We start from the raw sequence: 18,075 nt of genomic DNA on the forward strand, positions 1-18,075 counted from the left end.
CAAATAGAGGGGCAGCAGAGTCATGCATAGGGAGAACACAACTGAGTTCAACCCTATCACAGTATCATGCTGGGGGATGTAAATTCCAAAGTAAGGCCTGCTGGCAGGGCGCCAAACTCCTGAACTGTCTGCCCTGCCTGTAGTGTCTGGATGTCTCTAGAGCCCTCAGGAGCCCTGCTATTTGAGGTAATATTTACTTTGGCAGTCTATGTTTTCTTGCTGAGACGTGGATAAGCGTAACCTCTGAAATGACCTCCCAACTCACTTTGAAGTCTCTTCACCATATAAACTAATTTATCTTTACCCTTACCCCCTTTTGGTCAAAGTCTTTCCAATTGCATTGCTAGTTGGTGCTTGGTAGTAATCCCTTGGTGCCAGGGAGGCTTATCCCCAGGAGTCATGTCCCACACTGAGGGGAAAGTAGTACATTTATATGCTGAGTATTGGCTTTGAGAGAGGCCACATTTGAGCAACAAGGAGGCTCTCAGGAAGTAACACTTAGGTACCCTATAGTACTATGCTAAGTTTAAATTTCAAAAATAAAGGTTCATAAGAACAGTCATCACAATCAAGGGCCTGTCAATGGTCCATCCTCCTTCACTAGTCTCTGCCCCTGTACTCTGGGAATTCTTGCTGTCCCATTAGAGAATGTGGCAGAGCTTCCCAGGATGGAATTTGATATTTCTTTGGTTATTGTGTGCATCTCCTCCCACTGTGACAATGCCCCATGAACACTTGAACACATTCATATGCCTTATAGGTGTGTCCCAGGTGAAGCTCCTCCCATGCATCCCCCCTCTCTGACACCCTGCACCAATGATCCTCCCCTACCACAAGTTGCAACCCTTCTGTGATCCAAAACTTCTTCAAAATTGAAGTCAACAAAATAAACAAATATCATTAATAGGAAAATGATATAATAATAAAGGTTTTTAAAATAATGAATGAAATACAAAAATTTTTTAAAGTTTGAAATAGAAATACATATATAATTAATTTTTTTTTTAACTTACATGTCTTTCTGCACTCTAAGATCTGTTGTCTTATATGGACAGTAACGTTTGTTTCCATTTATTCACCCAGTGTCTAATTTTTTTCATTTTGTTCAAAGAAGCTTAAGGTTACAGAAAAGTCACATACAGAATATATGTATACTCAGTGGCCTCTACCTTTTCCCCTTCCCCCTATTAATAACATTTTACATCTGGATGGTACATTTGTTACAATTGATACACAAATATTGAAGCATTGCTACTAACCATGGTCAATGATTTACATTGTGGTTTACGTTTTGGACCATACAGTTTTATAGATGTTGATGAAGTTTGACATGGTTTGTATCCACCTCTGTAAGATCATGTAAAACAATTACTTCGCCCCAAAAATGCCCCATGCTCCATATATTCTATTCCTCCCTCCCACTCCCCTGGGAACCCATGATCCCAAAGTTGTAGCTTCAACCACATACTTGAAAATTCCCGGTTTCTTTTAAAGCAGAAGATTTTAATTTCAATGAAGTCTAACTTATTAATTTTTCCCTCTACAGGTCATCCTTTTGGTGTTGTATTTTTAAAATATTTGCCTACCCCTAGGTCACAAGGATGTTCTCTTCTTCTAGAAGTTTTAGAATTTTAGGTTTTATATTTAGGTCTATGATACATTTTAATTAATTTTTGCATGTGGTGTGAAGTATGGATTGAAGTTCATTTTTATCATATAAATATCCAGTTTATTCCAGTACCATTTGTGAAAAAGATTACTCTTTCTCCACTGAATTGCTTTGCACCTTTTTGGAAAATCAGTTACCTATATATGTTTGAGTCTACTTCCAGATTCTCTGTTCTCTTCCATTGATCTGTCAGTCTTTCTACCCGTACCACACTCTACTCAATGGTCTATGCATCATGAGGTTCTTCTCTCTGGCTGGTAGGGAGAGGTACTTTTCCCTTCCTGATGTGAGTGCCAGGCACTGGTTCCTCTAATCATTCAGGTGATTCTTCTTCTTTCTCAGGTAGCTTCCTCACATGCATGCACTGATCTGCCATCTGCTGGATATGCAATGGGGAAAGTCACTGCAGATTTCTGCAGTTTTCTCTCTCTGCAGCTCTTAATAATTGGTGTCCTTGTACTTTCAGCTGCCTCTCCTCAACTCAGGGACTCCACGAGGCTTCTTCTGGATTCCTACTCCCTGTGCTGCAGCCTGAAATCTCTCATGGCACTAAGCAAGGCAATCATAGGGATTGTCTTGTTTGTTTCCCATCTTTCAGGGATCACCACCCTGCATTGCCATTTCTTCATATATCTTGAAGAAACTATTTCTTCATATATTTTGTCCATTTCTGTATGCTTTAGGTAGAAGGGTAAATTTAATCTCTGTTACTCCGTCTTGGCCAGAACAGGAATATATATCATACACACACACACACAATTATATACCTTGGATGTCTTAAATATGTTTTCCTTGACCAAGCTGATACCCAAATTTGAGAACCCTTTTCCAGAATTATTATAGAATCTCTCTTAATAATCTAGTCAACAGATTGGAAAACTATGATCCAGTGGCCAAATCTAGCTCACCTCTTTTTTTGTAAATAAAGTTTTATTGGAATACAATCACACCCATTGGTTTACCTGTACATTATATATGGCTGGTTTTGCACTACATAGCAGAGCAGAGTACTGCTATAGAGACTGTCTGGCCCACAAACCTGAAATAGTTCCTATCTGGCCTTCATGGAAAATTTTTGCTGACCCCTGATACAGCCCACCCACCTCATTAGGTGGAGAGGATACTGTGGTCTATGGTGCTGAGTCAACTGTCCCATCATCACACATCTCCTCTTTCCGGCGATCACACTCTTTCCAATGTATCATCTGTATCATGATGTCCTTTTTTCCTGTTGCTGGGTTAGACTTTCTCATTGAGATAAAAATAGCCTGGAAGGAAAAAACCTAACTTAAGAATTGTTGTGCTCTTACACAGGAAGGTCAGGAAAGAGAAAATCTGTGTTCAAAGGCCCTGGATTTTTATCAGAATTGGATGACCTCAAGCGCCTCTAGGAAAAATTACATGTGGCTTAAGAAAAGCAGTTCAGTGCCTTTTTCAGTATATATCATTTAAGTTCAGAACCTGTTAGAGTGTTGTACATAATATACACACAGGTTTGGCCTGCCTCTTCTATTTGGTTACAAACTCTCCTTCATGAGTGAGCAAGGTCCAATGTTAGGTGGCAGTGTTTTTGTTCTGACCACCTGAGACAGGCACCTTCAGCAATTTCTACTCTGCTCATTTGAAGTATTGTGCCTTACAGACCCTAACTGGTCCAAGAGCAGTTACAGACATCTCTGGTAAGAGCAGTGATGCCCTTGTCGACCCCAAGTCTCATACTAAAAGATGACAAACTATTTCTTTCTCCTGTGCTGAGGTTATGTATGGACCACTACTATGAATAGTACACTAGTGAGAGAACTATGGCTGGAATATGTGGGATCCAGGTCTGGGGTCTACTGTGTTCACATATAAACTCCCCAAAGTAGGAAAGTGGATCAGAAAATAGATGAATAAATATTAGTGTTCAAACTTGAAAGCCCTAGCGAAGGATTACTGAAGGCTGTACCCCAAAGGTAGGTCCATTTACTCATTCAGTAAATATTTGTTGCATGCCTACTATGTGTCTGGCCCTGTGCTAAGGTCAAAGATACATAGTAAAGAAGATAGATACAAATCTAGCCCTCCAATCATTCAGCAAAAATTTACTGAGCATTTACTGTGCACCAGGCACTGTTGTAGACATAGAAGTACACTCGTAAACAAATCAGATAAGACTTCCTGAAATGATGTTTGAATTTAAGTGGGGGAATTTAAGAGTCTGGGGGGGGAAGTAAGTCCCAGGTAAGAGGACTCTGATTTTTTTTTTAAAAAAAAAGGAAGAACTGGTTGTTTTTGAGGGCTTTTTTGTGATAAGAAAGCTCCCCTGGTCTAGACATTAGGCAAGATTTCTCTAAGGAGGGGATGTTTGAGCTGAATCAGAAGACTGGGTAGAAGTTAGCCAGGTGAAGAGATGGGCAAGAGCATTCCAGGCCGAGGAGCCAGCAAATGGGGGTTCCTGAAGCAAGAAGCTTCTCAGGAAGAATTAAGGGGAGAAGGACCTGAGATGAGCTAAAGCCTTAAGTGAGAGCAAACTGCTGGCACACTGTAAGCCATGTTTAGACCTTTGCACAATAGCCACATTAAATTAACAGTGAGAGACAAAGCTACAAATGCCCAAATTGATAAACAGACTAATATTGAAGTGAGCATCGTGGGCTTTTCCAGGATTAATCAAGGGCCAGCAGAAGTGATTTCTTGTATGTGGCCAACTGAATGCTATATATCTGACTCTAGTAAAACAACAACTGATCAGGCTGGCTCTGGTACAAGCCAGTATTGCTAATTTAATTCAACGTATATGTGTTAGGCACCTGCTCACTCTACCTGGCCCCTGAGCTGGGCTTTCACAGACACATGCTTGGTCATTTCCTTCATGTAGTAAGAGGTTCCCAATTGCGCTATAGAGTCTCCTGGCAAGTTTTTCAAACCAATACCAGTGTCCCACCTGAGACCAATTAAAGCAGAATCTCTGGGGATGGGGCCCAGCATAAGTACTCTTAAAAATTAAATCTCAAAGACAAAAAAAAAAAAAAAAAAATTTAAGTCTCAGGGCTTGAATGGACTTGAAAAGTTACTTTCCCATTTCCCTACTATTCATGAAGAGGCTGATATGTGAAAATGTCATGTTTTATCATTTAAGAACATGTTAGCCTGATATTCAAGACTCTTTGCCATTCATGCCTATCTCTACATCCAACCTTCCATCCTGTTCTTATTTCGAGTAATCCTCCACTTAAACCAATCTTCTCCCTAATACTTGCCATCTCCTTGAGCCTACTATAACTTCTTTGCCTAGAATACCCTTCCACCTTGTCCTCTTTGGCTAAATCCTAAAGTTCTACAAAGCCTAGTTCTAGTCCTTCTGTGAAGCTTGCTTGAGAGCTAGGGACATTTGTTCTATAAGGGCCAGATAATAAATATTTTAGGCTTTGTGGGCCATAAAGTCTCTGTCACAACTACTCAACTCTGAAGACAATAAGTAAACAATAAGTAGCAGTATACCAATAAAATTTTATTTATTAAAAATAAACCAGATTTGGCTCTTAGATCATAATTTTTCAACCCCTGCTCTTGACCACCAACTGAAGTGACAGCCTACCCAATCTTGTGTCATTAATGATATTTCACACCCGAGTCTTTTCTCCCAGCTACATTCTGGGCTCTAAGGAGAAGAGAAGCTGCATAGACATTCTCAAATGATTTAAAACCAGACTAGGTAGCAGGGCTGTGGCTTAGAAGATCTCCTGAGTCATTTCCATCTCTAGTTTTATTATAATTGCAGCTTCATCAGCTGTCCCACACACCTCTACGCCTCTCCTCACCCCACCCTGTATATTTCCTGATTCCTCTGGTACAGACTGGATTAGGGTACTTCCTGAATCAGTTCTGAGGAAATGCGCACAGTGACAGTCAGTAAGTACCCTAGGACACATCTGTGGGGAAGCCACTTTTCATCACGGTAGCTTGGAAGACTGAGATCATCATTACTTCCTCTCCAAAGACAGTTGTGGAAACAGTAAATTCTGTGATGCTGGTCAAAGGTTAGGTAAAAATTAATCCACAATGGGGGCCCACCCATCAGAAATTGCCACGTTAGCAAGGACACTAATACAGGGGAAGGGCAAGAAAACCCTGAGGGGCAGAGGAGCATACGTAATAGGAGAGGGAAAGGAAAAAGGAATTTATCCTGACTCTTTTCAAAGAGACATGAATTGGCATCTGTTTCCTCATTTATACTGGAAGGCTGATGTTTTATGTCACAAGGAAAATGCTTTTGAAGATTTCCTAAAAGTTTGTCCACAAAGAAAATATGATTTGCTATTAAGAAAAAGGATCAGCTTTTTGTGGTTGCTCATGGCATGTGTTTATACATTTTTATCTTTTTTTTTTTTTAATAAAATCCAAACTAGAGACTAGAGACCCCATAGGGACTGCAGGAAGCTCTATAGCACATAGAGTGTAAAATGGAATCAGTATTTCAGAGGGTAGTTATGAGGAGGTCACAGGAAGGAGAACAGCAGTTCTTTTGGACTGGAGTACACATCCATAAATTTAAAAAGACACCAGAGCATAAGTGACACTTAAAATAGTTGGACACAGAAAGCAAGGCAGTAAATCTCTCTGCCTAGCCACTGTTCCAAGCCCTAGCAAGCATCCAGGCATGGGTTATTTTAAGACTCCAGATAGGAAATGGGGCCTTGAGAAAACTCACTCACATTTGCTCCTGCCCTTTCCTGGCACCAGGACACAATTCCCAGGCCCGTCTGCCCGCCTCACCACGTCTAACAGGAATGACATGAATGAGTTTGATGTCTCCAAAATAGACAGGTATTGAAAGTCCATCAGTGGGAAAACGAGGAACTCTACACTCTCCCTAATAAATCCTTCCTCAGCCCTGAAACAGATCTTACAACACCCGCTCTTGTTCTGTGCCGCCTTGTATCTGGGTGGTGCTGGAGTGGCAGTGTTGCCACAGCCCCAGAGCCCAGAGGCAGACTGTTGAAGACAAGGCAGAATTAGGACCCAAGGCCTTGCTCTGATCCCTAAAAGGAGACACCCTCCTTGCTCAGTACCCAGCAGGCATCGTAGAAGCAAGAGAACGTGGGCGCCTGAATCCGAGATCCCTGCTCTGCAGATTTTCACAATTGACTCAATCTCCCTCAGCATCTGGTGTCTCACAGACTTACTTAAAGTGAGGGTTAAATGAGATGTCATATGCAACATGCCCCATTCAGTTCTTAGTACAAAGTGGATGCTGATAAATGTTCATTTTGAACCTCTATCCTTTACTTCCCCATTGAACTCTAACAACCATTTTGTTAGTTTTCTTTCTGGATTGTGAACTCCCCTTGAAATGGGAAAATTCTTTCTTCACTGTGGTCTGTCACAACTCCTCCTGTAAATTAAAGGGCAGACATTGATTGCCATTTGGAGTGTAAATAAATGATTGAATAAATCAAGAGATATGTGCCTTATTGGAGGGTTTAATCTAGACCAGGCTCTGCTTAGGGGCAGAAAAGCAAGGGAGAGGACCCTGGCATCAAGGAACTTCTTATCCAGTTGGAGAAAAAAAAGATCAACACACGAAGAATGGAAAGAAAGCAGGTTAAGTAGATGAGGACAGGGAATAAAGAGTCCACTGAGTGGGTGCTCTGGAATTTTTTTTAAGACCAATTTCCCCTTGCTGTCTTAGAAGTTCCATTCCCATCTAACCCACATGCTATCTATTGGGGACCTTCACATGCACATTAGAGCTTGCAAAGCATAGTTTTTTTGTTGTTTGGTTCTTTAAGATTTATTTTTTTATTTATTTCTCTCCCCTTCCCACCCCCCCCACCCGCCCATCCCCCCAGTTGTCTGCTCTCTGTGTCCTTTCACTGTGTATTCTTCTGTGTCCGCTTGTATTCTTGTCAGCTGCACCCGGAAGCTGTGTCTCGTTTTGTTACATCATCTTGCTGCATCAGTTCTCCATGTGTACAGCGGTGCCACTCTTGGGCAGGCTGCACTTTTTCATGCTGATTGGCTCTCCTTACGGGGCACACTTCTTGCCCATGGGGCTCCCCTAGCGAGGGACACCCCTGCGTGGCAGGGCACTCCTTGCGCGCATCAGCACTGTGCGTAGGCCGGCTCCACACGGGTCAAGGAGGCCCAGGGTTTGAACCTTGGACCTCCCATGTGGTAGACAGACGCCCTATCCATTGGGCCAAATCAGCTTTCTTCAAAGCATAGGTTTTGGGAGCAATCTCTGGAGCCAGAATGCCTGGCTCTTCCACTTGCTAATTTGGTGGCATGACCTTGTACAAATTATATAACTTCTCTGACTTTGAATGCAAAACAGGGATAACAACTGCCTATAACTCCAGGGTTTGGGAGAGTTGTAAATGAGATAATATATACAAAGTCCTTAGTATGGTGCCTTGGCACATAGTAATTGCTCAATTAATGTTAGTCATTATTATTTAGGCAGTGTGTATTCTTGCCCTACCCCTCTCCTTCTTGAAGTAGAGGAACTGGGAAAATGCAGAATGCCCTTTGAGAAGCAGGGACAAAAAGCTAGATTCAGTTCTCTGTCAACCTACCTTTTCATTAACATACTCATTTTATCCTATTTATATTTCCTTAATGTAGAATTGCCTTTGAAAATTCTAGCCTATCTCAGCTGACTTAAGCAAGCAAAAGAAAAAGGATTTTTGCTGAACCAAAAGGACGAAAAGAGAATGGACTTTGGCAACGAGACTTGAGCACTGGTCAAGTCACATAACCTTTATGAATTCCTTTCTCTTCAGTAAGATGGGTTGATAACCTGCCTCTCCGATTTTTGGAAACTCTAAAGCACCCATAAAACTTCATTGTTTTTATCTTATTCCTGGACTAGAAATAGGGTTTACAGCACAGGTAGGATTTTCAGGACCCCAAGGAGCGGGCAAACTCTTTAGGGGAGATTCTGGACCATGTATGAAGCCCTCCTTCTAGCCAAGAGCATTTGCCCTTAATTGCTCCTCTGCTCCACACTGTTTTTGTAAGGGACTCCAGAGGGATGCTAACTGTCCTGAAGAATATTACTCAGAAAATAGAAAAAACTTACGACATCTAAATAAACTTCATGGGGAATTAGAAGTAAAGCAATACCATGAAGGATATATGAGATTAGACACTTTCAGAAAGGCACAGCAGGAGGAATTAGACATCTTTCCATTAGAGACAGGGAGGAATATGAAGCAGAGCGACTGGTTCCTGTTCTCAGTCCACGGATTGGCCTGTGGAGTTCCGATGCCTGGACTCGTGTGTGTGTGTATGTGTGTGTATGTGTATATATGCAAACAGGTGACTGTAGTGGAATCAAAACTCAAGCAGGACCTTTGTCTCCAATCTGCCATCTATGGGGTTTGCATTCTTCAGCCTTTTCGTGTATCTGTATCCCATCATGTTTTGGAAAACCTGAGTTTGGCTAAAATTTTGGAAATCCAATGGGTTTAACCTCTTACTTACTATAATCAGCTTTATGTTTTTCTATCTTCTATGAAGCAGATGAAGCAGGAGAGTTACTACCCAGAACTGCTTTTGTCTTCTGAACAAGAATTTTTAAGTCGTTCCCACCAAAAACACACCTCTTTGTTTCTTCTCCTTGTTACCCGTGGGTATTGGCATTAATATTTTAACTGTAGGGCACCCATGGGGCCTCATTAGAGCTTAGGGCCCCCAGGGTATGGTTTCCTTTAGGACATCAGTTTAAATGTTTCTTTTTATGTCAAAAAGGCATCTTCCAGATACTTAAGAAACTGGTAACACTAGTTGGCTGTGAGGTGAGCAACCAGAGAGCTGAGGGAGATGGGTGTGAGGGAGAGTATTCACAGGATTCCTTTTGGTACATTTTAAATTTTGAACCAAGTGTATATATTAACTATTCAAGAATAAATGAGTAAAATTTGGATTGAAGTTTAATTCCATAAGTATGTCTTGCACTACTATGTGCTGAGAACTCTGCTATACCTTGGCCATCACAAAGCTAACAGACTTCCATTCCATGAAGCCTCAGAAACAGACAATCAGCTTAGGAAAACACCCTCCCTTTGGAGGTAGAAAGGAAGGTCAGAGAGAATGAATCAGAATCACATTTTAGCACCATTAAAATTACAATAGGAAACCAATGACATAGTTGTGCGTTTATTTTTGTTTTTTATGTTTTCCTGAGCATTCTGGGAGAGACATTCTGCCAGGAACATCCATATAATAGGGTTGCAGGTAACATTCCTGAAAATAGAAAAGGATTTGCCCTGTCTCTGAAAATCTATACAGTTTAAAAAGGCTTTTGCTCTCCATCTGCTATTCTCTGTCCACCGTAGCCTATCAAAGCAGATCTGAGAAAGTAGGTCAGGCCAGAGGTAGGTTAAACCAAAGGAAAAAATGATGAAAATAATCATTGTATTCTTATTCTAGAAATATAACCCAGTCACAATATGTCTCTATCTGTTTAAGAGTTCAAACTCTCTTATCCCTCATCTTTAATATTTTCTCTCTGAAAGGTATGCAGAAAGACCAGTTTCACTCCAAAAAAAATTTCATTCTGTGAAGAATCTTTTTATGTGAAAATCCATTATGATTATGGAATGTTCCGTTTCTCCATTGGCAGTGCCTGCTCAGAAATAATGAGCTCCCTGTACCTTTTGTTGCCAAGGAGATAAGACCAAAAATTTATCCAAGGCCCTTTCTGGAACCTGGCAGGGACCATTGTGTCTAACGTGTGACTCTTTGAAGTAGTATCAAGAGAGATAAGCCAGCACACGCCTGTGTGTTGTCCTGCCAGCTTCCTCAGCCCAGAAAAGGAATGTAGACCCAGAAGAAAACGACCACGCAGTCCGAGATACACAGTAAAGACGGTCCCTCCTCTTAATTCTTCTCCTTGTAATCCTGCTGTTCGCTACCTTAATGACCTTTCGTGGTGTCTCAGATCCTTCCTTTCTTAAGCCTTGGTTTGGAAACGCATATAAGGAAGATAGGGAGGGCCACAAGAGTGTACTGAAGAGTTTCCCCTAAGCACCCTGAAAACATTCCAAAAGTGGTATCATTACAGAGAGAAAAAAAAAATTTTTTAAGTTAAATTGGAGGGAAAGTGAAATAAAACCAGATTTTTGTTATGCAATCTCTACTGAGCTCTTTTTTTTTCCTTGACAACTAAACATGTTTAACACAAAATTTGAGTTGATTATGAATGAAATGGTGCTGCTTGGTTTATTAAATTTAAGTTATTGTTTATAAATTGCCTAATTTAAAATTTTTTATTCGGTTTTGTGATTAGCAGAGCAAACAGCTATAAACTTTTTTTACTGGATTTCATGAAGGATTTTTTTTTTGAAGATTTATTTATTTATTTACTTCTCTCCCCTCCCCCCGCCCCAGTTGTCTGTTCTCTGTGTCTATTTGCTGCGTATATTTGCTGCGTGTTCTTCTTTGTCCACTTCTGTTGTCAGCGGCATGGAAATCTGTGTTTCTTTTTGTTGCTCCATCTTATTGTATCAGCTCTCCATGTATGTGGTGCCATTCCTGTGCAGGCTACACTTTCTTTTGCGCTGGGCAGCTCTCCTTATGGGGCGCACTCTTTGTGCATAGGGTGTCCCTGCGCAGGGACACCCCTGCGTGACAGGGCACTCCTTGCGTGCATCAGCACTGCATGTGGGCCAGCTCCATAGGGGTCAAGGAGGCCCGGGGTTTGAACCGCGGACCTCCCATGTGGTAGACGGACGCCCTAACCACTGGGCCAAGTCCGTTTCCCTTCATGAAGGATTTAAAGATTTTGAGAACACAAGAAACCAGCAGCATTTGAATAAAACAAAGACAGTTATCATTACAAACTTTGAGCTGCCTGTAGTATTCAGTGAGTAGAGAAGACATTATTTTCAGATCAGAAGCTCAATGGAGAAAGAAAGAAAAAGCACTCAAAACTCATGGAACATGTGTGAAATGAAGCTCTAACATCCCTATTTTCTGAGCCATCAGCAATTTTACTGCTTCAAACACTCATGTTTATCAGTATCCCAAACCTCCAAATCCTGAGGTCTTCGCGAATAGAGCAGGTTTCTCTCTCCTTTCACATGTTAGTTTTTTTTTCTTGATTTGCTGTAAAAATTTCTTTTTTTAAAGATACTTTAGTTTGAAATCATCTCAATTTTACCAAAAGGTTATTAGTATAGAAAACTTTTCTTCCTGATCCATTTGAGAGTAAGTGGCCAACATCATGCTCCATCACCCAAATACTTTAGTGTGTACTTCCTTCAAGGTTTGCTAGTTGTCCTGAAAATGTCCTTAAGAGCAAGAGAATTCAGTCCAGAATCACAGGTTGCATTAGTTGGCATATCTCTTTAGTCTCCTTCAATCTGGAACAGTTTCTCAGGTCTTCCCTTGACTTTTATTATGCAAACAATTTTGAAGACTATAGGCCTATTATTTTAAAATATGTTCTACGGTTTGAACTGGTCAGGTATTTCCTCATTATTAGATTCGTGTTATGCACCTTTGGCAGGACTGTCACAGAAGTGACCTCTGTTATTTTCACTGTGTCCAGTCCTGTGATCCTGATCTCCATTACCAGTGATGTTAACTTTGATCCTTTGATTAAAAGGTGGTATCTGCCAGCTTTTTCCATTGTAAAGTTATTCTTCTTTGCTTTGTAAAACGTAAGTATTTTGTGTGGAGGTACTTTAAATCTATGTAAATCTCCTGTTCCTCATCGAACTTTCAATTCATCAATTTTTGGCATCTATATGGACTTCCAATGAGCAATTACCTGTTTCTTTCATTTTTATTTTGATGTAAAACTTTCCCCACATTTGGTCAATAGGAGTTCCTTTAAACTGACTCTGGTACCCTTTTAGCATGTCCACATCATTCTTTGAGAACTTCATTATTTCCTGCCACAAGATATTCCAGGCTCATCATGACCCCGCTCAGCCCAGTAGAATAGTATTTTAAAATGAAGATCTCGATGCCAAGTGTGTTCATTGCTGTTAGAGTGTCACTGCTCTCAGGTCCTCTCAGTGCACTGAAGAATACATGTATATATATGTGTGTATATGCATATACACAGTTATTTCTAGTTCCATATATTGGGAACCTTGAACTCACCTTTACATCTCCAATTCTTATCCAATACCACAGGATTTTTGTTTTGCTCCCTTTCCATATTTGTAATTCTCTGGCTCCCATTACCAGTGTATTTACTTATAAGTCTCCTATCACCACCGCCACCAGCTCTATACAGATGCCGTCCTCACCCCTCTCAGGTTCCCCCACACCCCCAGCTGGCCCCCACCACCACCCTCGTGTGGATGTCCTCTTCACCTGCTCGGTTCCAGTACCGCACTGTGGGCCATCCTACTCTGCTCCCCCCTCCTCCCTGCAAACACTGCCTCCCTAGACCTTCCCTAAGAACTTTTGGACTGAATTGTTTAAGAAAAGGAAGGGGAAGAGGAGGAGCTGTTGTGAGAATTTCTATTAAAAACAGAAATTCCAAACTGTAGAAAGTAGAGGGTGAAACAGGTAGGGAACAAGGGGAATGGGTTTGGACAGGGCCCAACCTTTGTATTTGTACTCTGTGTTGCCAGAAGGATCTGCTTGGCTGGATCCCTGATTACTGCCCTCTATGCCAGGCACTTGTCTTCTGCAACATCAGGCCTTAAGTGGATTCCCTAGCCTGTGTTCGAGGCCAAGCCAGTAGTGCTGTCATGTTTTATGTTCTGTCTTTGAATAAGAGACTGCTATCGTCTGTATGCTTACTATTAATATTACTCTCTAGTTCAGAAGTTTTTAATCTGGAGTCCATGAGCTTTAGGGACTCTATAACCCCTGAGTATATGTGCATTTGTGCTTTTGTCTTGGGGAAGAATCTACAACTTTCTTCAGATTCTCAAAGAGATCTGTGACCAAGCAAGATTAACTACTCACTATGCCTCGAAAGGTAAAAACGGGTTAATTTTACTAGTAATCAAAGAAATACAAATAAAGGTAAGATACTATTTGTTTAAATCAGATTAGTAAAGATGAAAAACATTTTTGAAATCTGTGTTAGTTCCTATTACTACTATAACAAATTACCACGAACATAGTGGCTTAACACAATGCAAATTTATTCTTTTACAGTTCTGCAGGCCAGAAGTCTAAAATGGTTCTTACTAGGCTAAAATCAAGGCATTGACTGGGCTGAGCTTCTAGAGGTTCTAAGGGAAATCCATTTCTTTGCCTTTCGCTCTTCTAAAAGATGCCTTCATTTCTTGACTCGTGACCTGTTCTCCGTTATTAAAGCCAGCAGTGTAGCACCTTCAGATCTCTCTGCCTCTAACCCTCCTGCCTGCCTATTAGAAGGACCCTTCTGATTATGTTGGGCCCACCCAGATAATACAGGATAATCTTCCAACTCAAGGTCCTTAATTTAATCACAGCTACAAATTTGCCTTTTGCCATGTAAAGTAATATATTCAGAGGTTCTGGGATTAGGACATGTACATCTTTTGGGAGTCTATTATTCTGTCTACTACAGTATCCAAAAATTGGATAACATGTATTATACTATCATGCATTATCAGCCAAAACACAAATGGTATAACATTTCTGGAAGGGAAGTTGGTAATATGTAATGATACTTTTCATTGATGCTGACACAACAGTTTCACTTTAGAAACATAATCTAGGAGATGATAGGACATGTACACAAAGATGTATGTACTAAGAAATTCAGGATAACATAGTTTGTATTAGTGAAAAATTGGAAATAACAATAGTCTATAAATAGGGAATTGATTAAATAATTCTATATCCATATATAGAAACTCAAGCAGCATTTAAAAGGATAGTGTACATTTGTATTCTCTGACTGGAAAATATACAATATTTATTAATACATTCCATGGTATATGTGTGCATGCACATTTTCACATGATGATTGAAAGGAATGGCATTCAGAGTGGTTATCTCCGCATAGTGAGACTTGAATTTATTTTATATTGTTCCAAATTTTTATTCTGCAATGAACATGCATTGGTATACTTTAAAGTAACAAGTTGAAGCCTGTTAATTAGCAAAGAAAGTATTGAATTCATCTTTCTTTTCTTGTGAAAATAACTGTCATCTTTGAAAGCAAAATACATCTTGCACAGACATTTAACATTTTTCCTATACTATTTGTCTTCAGTGTAGAGAAACTCTAATGATCTCATACCCTACACCAGAGATGGGCAAACTACAGCCCTTGGTCCAAGTCTCACCAATCAACTAGTTTGTGTGTGTGTAATTAGAGTAGTTGTGGGTTTACAGAAAAATTATCCATAAGTTATAGGATTCCCATATACCACTCTATTATTAACACCTTGCATTGGTGTGGTACATTTGTTACAATTCAGGAAAGCCCATTTTTTATAATTGAACAATTAACTATAGTCCATGGTTTAACTTGGGGTTCACTGCATACTGCAGTCCCATGAATTCTTTAAAATTGTTATTCTAGTACCATATATGCAACCTTATATTTCCCCTTTTAACCACATTCAAATGTATATATATTTCAGTGTGGTTAATTATGTTCACAATGTGATACTACCATCACCATCCATTACCAAAACACTTCCATCGTTCCAAATAGGTTTTCTATATATTGTAAGCCTTAACTCCCTATACCCTATTCCCACGCAGTCTCTAGGTTACTGGGTAACCAGTATAGGTTACCAAACTGGTAACCTATATTCTAGGTTTTGACTCTATGAGTTTGCTTATCCTAATTTTTTCATATCATTGAGATCATTCAATATTCTTTTGCATCTGGCTTATTTCACTCAATATAATGTCTTCAGGGTTCTCACATGTTGTTGTCTGTATCAGGACTTTATGCCTTTTTATGGCTGCATAATGTTCCATTATATGTATATACTACATTTTGTTTATCCATTCATTGGTTGATGGACACTTGGGTTGCTTCCATCTTTTGGCGATTTTGAATAACGATGCTATGAACATCAGTGTGAAAATTCTGTTAAAGTCCTGTTTTAAATTCTTTTGGGTATATGCCTAGAAGAAGGATTGCCAGGTCATATGGTAATTCTGTATTTAACTTTCTGAGGAACTGCCAAATTGTATTCCATAGTTGTGAAACCATTTTACATTCCTACAGCAATGAATGAATGTTCTTATTCTTCTGCATCCTCTCCAAAACTTGTAATTTTCCATTTTTTTAATAATAGCCATTCTAGTGGGTATGAAATTTCATTTCATTGTGGTTTTGATCTGCATTTCCTTGAAGGCTTAATGATGTTCAGCATCTTTTCATGTACTTTTTGGACATTTGTGTACCTTCTTTGGAGAGATGTCTATTTAAGACTTCTGTTCCTATTTTAATTCGGTTGTCTTTTGGTTGTTAAGTTGAAGGATTTCTTTATATATTCTAGGTATTAAGCCATTACTAGATATGTGCTTTCCAAATATTTTCTCCCACTGTGTAAGTTGTCATTTTACTTTCATGATGATGTTCTTTACGACACAAAAGTTTTTAATTTTGATGAGGCATATTTTTTCTTTTGTTGTTTATATTCTGTGTATAAAGTCCAAGAAAATGTTGCCTAATACAAGGCTCTGAAGATGTTTCCCTATGTTTTTTTCTAGGAGTTTGATAACTCTGGCTGTTATATTTAGGTCCCTGATCCATTTTGAGTTGATGTTTGTATAAGGTATGAGATAGGGATCTTCTTTCATTCTTTTACAAATGGAGATCCACCTTTCCCAGCACCATTTGTTAAAGAGACTATTCTTTCCCAATTAAGTGGAACTTGCCCCCTTGTCAAAAATCATTGGGCCATAAATGTGAGGATTGATTTCTGAGCTCTCAATTCAATTCCATTCATCTATATGTCTGTTATTATGCCAGTACTATACTGTTTTGATTACTATGATTTATAATAAGTTTTAAGATCAGGAGGTATGGGTCTTCCAATTTCGTTTTTCTTTTTCAAGATGGCCTCGGCTATTCAGGACCCCTTACCCTTCCGTGTAAAATTGACATCTGGCTTTTCATTTCTGCAAAGAAAGTTGTTGGAATTTTAATTGGGTTTGCACTGAATCTGTAAATTACTTTGCGTAAAATTGAATTCTTAACAATATTTAATCTTCAAATCCATGAACACAGAATGTTCTGTCATTTATTTAAGTCTTCTTTGTTTCTTTTAGTAATGTTTAGTAATTAACTACATTTAATAATGTAGTTTTCTGTGTACAAGTCCTTTATATCCTTGGTCAGATTTATTCCTAGGTATTTCTTTTAGTTGCTATTATAAATGGAATTTTTTTCCTTGATTTCTTCTTCTGATTGTTCATTGCTTCCATATAGAAACACTGTCAGTTTAAGGGTGTTAACTGTATCCTCCCACTTTGCTGAATTCACTTATTATCTATAGGAGCATTGTGAATTTCTCAGGATTTTGTGCATACAGGATCATGTCAACTGCAAAAAGGTAAAGTTTTATTTCCTCCTTTCCAATCTGAATGCCTTTTATTTTCTTTTGCTTGCCTAAATTGCCCTGGCAAGAACTTCCACGACAATGCTGAATAACAGTGGTAACTGTGGGCATCCTTGTCTTATTCCTGATTTAGAGGGAAAGATTTAGTCTTTGACCATTAAGTAGAGTGTTAACTGTGGGTTTTTCATATATACCCTTTATCATGTTGAGAAGGTTTTCCTCTATTCCTTGTTCTCTAATGTTTTTATCAAGAATAATTGCTGGATTTTGTCAAATACCTTTTCTGCATCAGTTGCAATGATCATATGGATTTTTTTTTCCTTCTCTTAATGTGGCATATTACATTAATTGATTTACTTATGTTGAACCACCCTTGCATACTAGAGATGAATTCCACTTGATTGTAGTATATAATACTTTTAATGTGCTGTTAATTTAGTTTACTAGTATTTGGTTGAGGATTTTTTGCATCTATATTCATGAGAGATACTAGTCTGTAATTTTCTCCTGGTATCTTTATCTGACTTTGGTGTGAGGGTATTATTGGCCTTGTGGATTTTTTGTAAAAATCCCCTGAGAAGCCATCTGGTCCTAGGCATTTCATTTGGGGGAGGTTTTTGATTACTGATTCAATTTCATTAGTAGTTACTGGTTTGTTGAAATCTTCTGTTTCTTCTTGAGTCATTGTAGTATTTCTAATAGTTTGCCCATTTCATCCTAGGTATCTAATTTATTGGCATACATTTATTCATAGAATCCTCTTATGGTCCTTTTTACTTTAGTTTGATTATTAATGTTCCCCTTTTCATTTCTGATTCTAGTTATTTGTGTTTTGGTTTTATTCATTCTATTCTTTTTTTGTTCTCTATTTCATTTATCTCTACTTTAATCTTTGTTATTTCCTTCTGCTCTTTTTCTAGTTCTTCTAGATTT

The 18,075-nt window shown here is 39.2% G+C and overlaps 1 protein-coding gene across 4 annotated transcripts in view; it reads left to right on the forward strand.

Moving 5' to 3' along the window:
* ADAMTSL1 (ADAMTS like 1) overlaps positions 1–18,075 on the forward strand; it is a 1,125,968-nt gene that overhangs the window by 1,059,703 nt on the left and 48,190 nt on the right. The window lies entirely within an intron of this gene.

This window comes from Dasypus novemcinctus, chromosome 8, assembly GCF_030445035.2.
Source record: "Dasypus novemcinctus isolate mDasNov1 chromosome 8, mDasNov1.1.hap2, whole genome shotgun sequence".
Taxonomy (NCBI): Eukaryota; Metazoa; Chordata; class Mammalia; order Cingulata; family Dasypodidae; genus Dasypus; species Dasypus novemcinctus.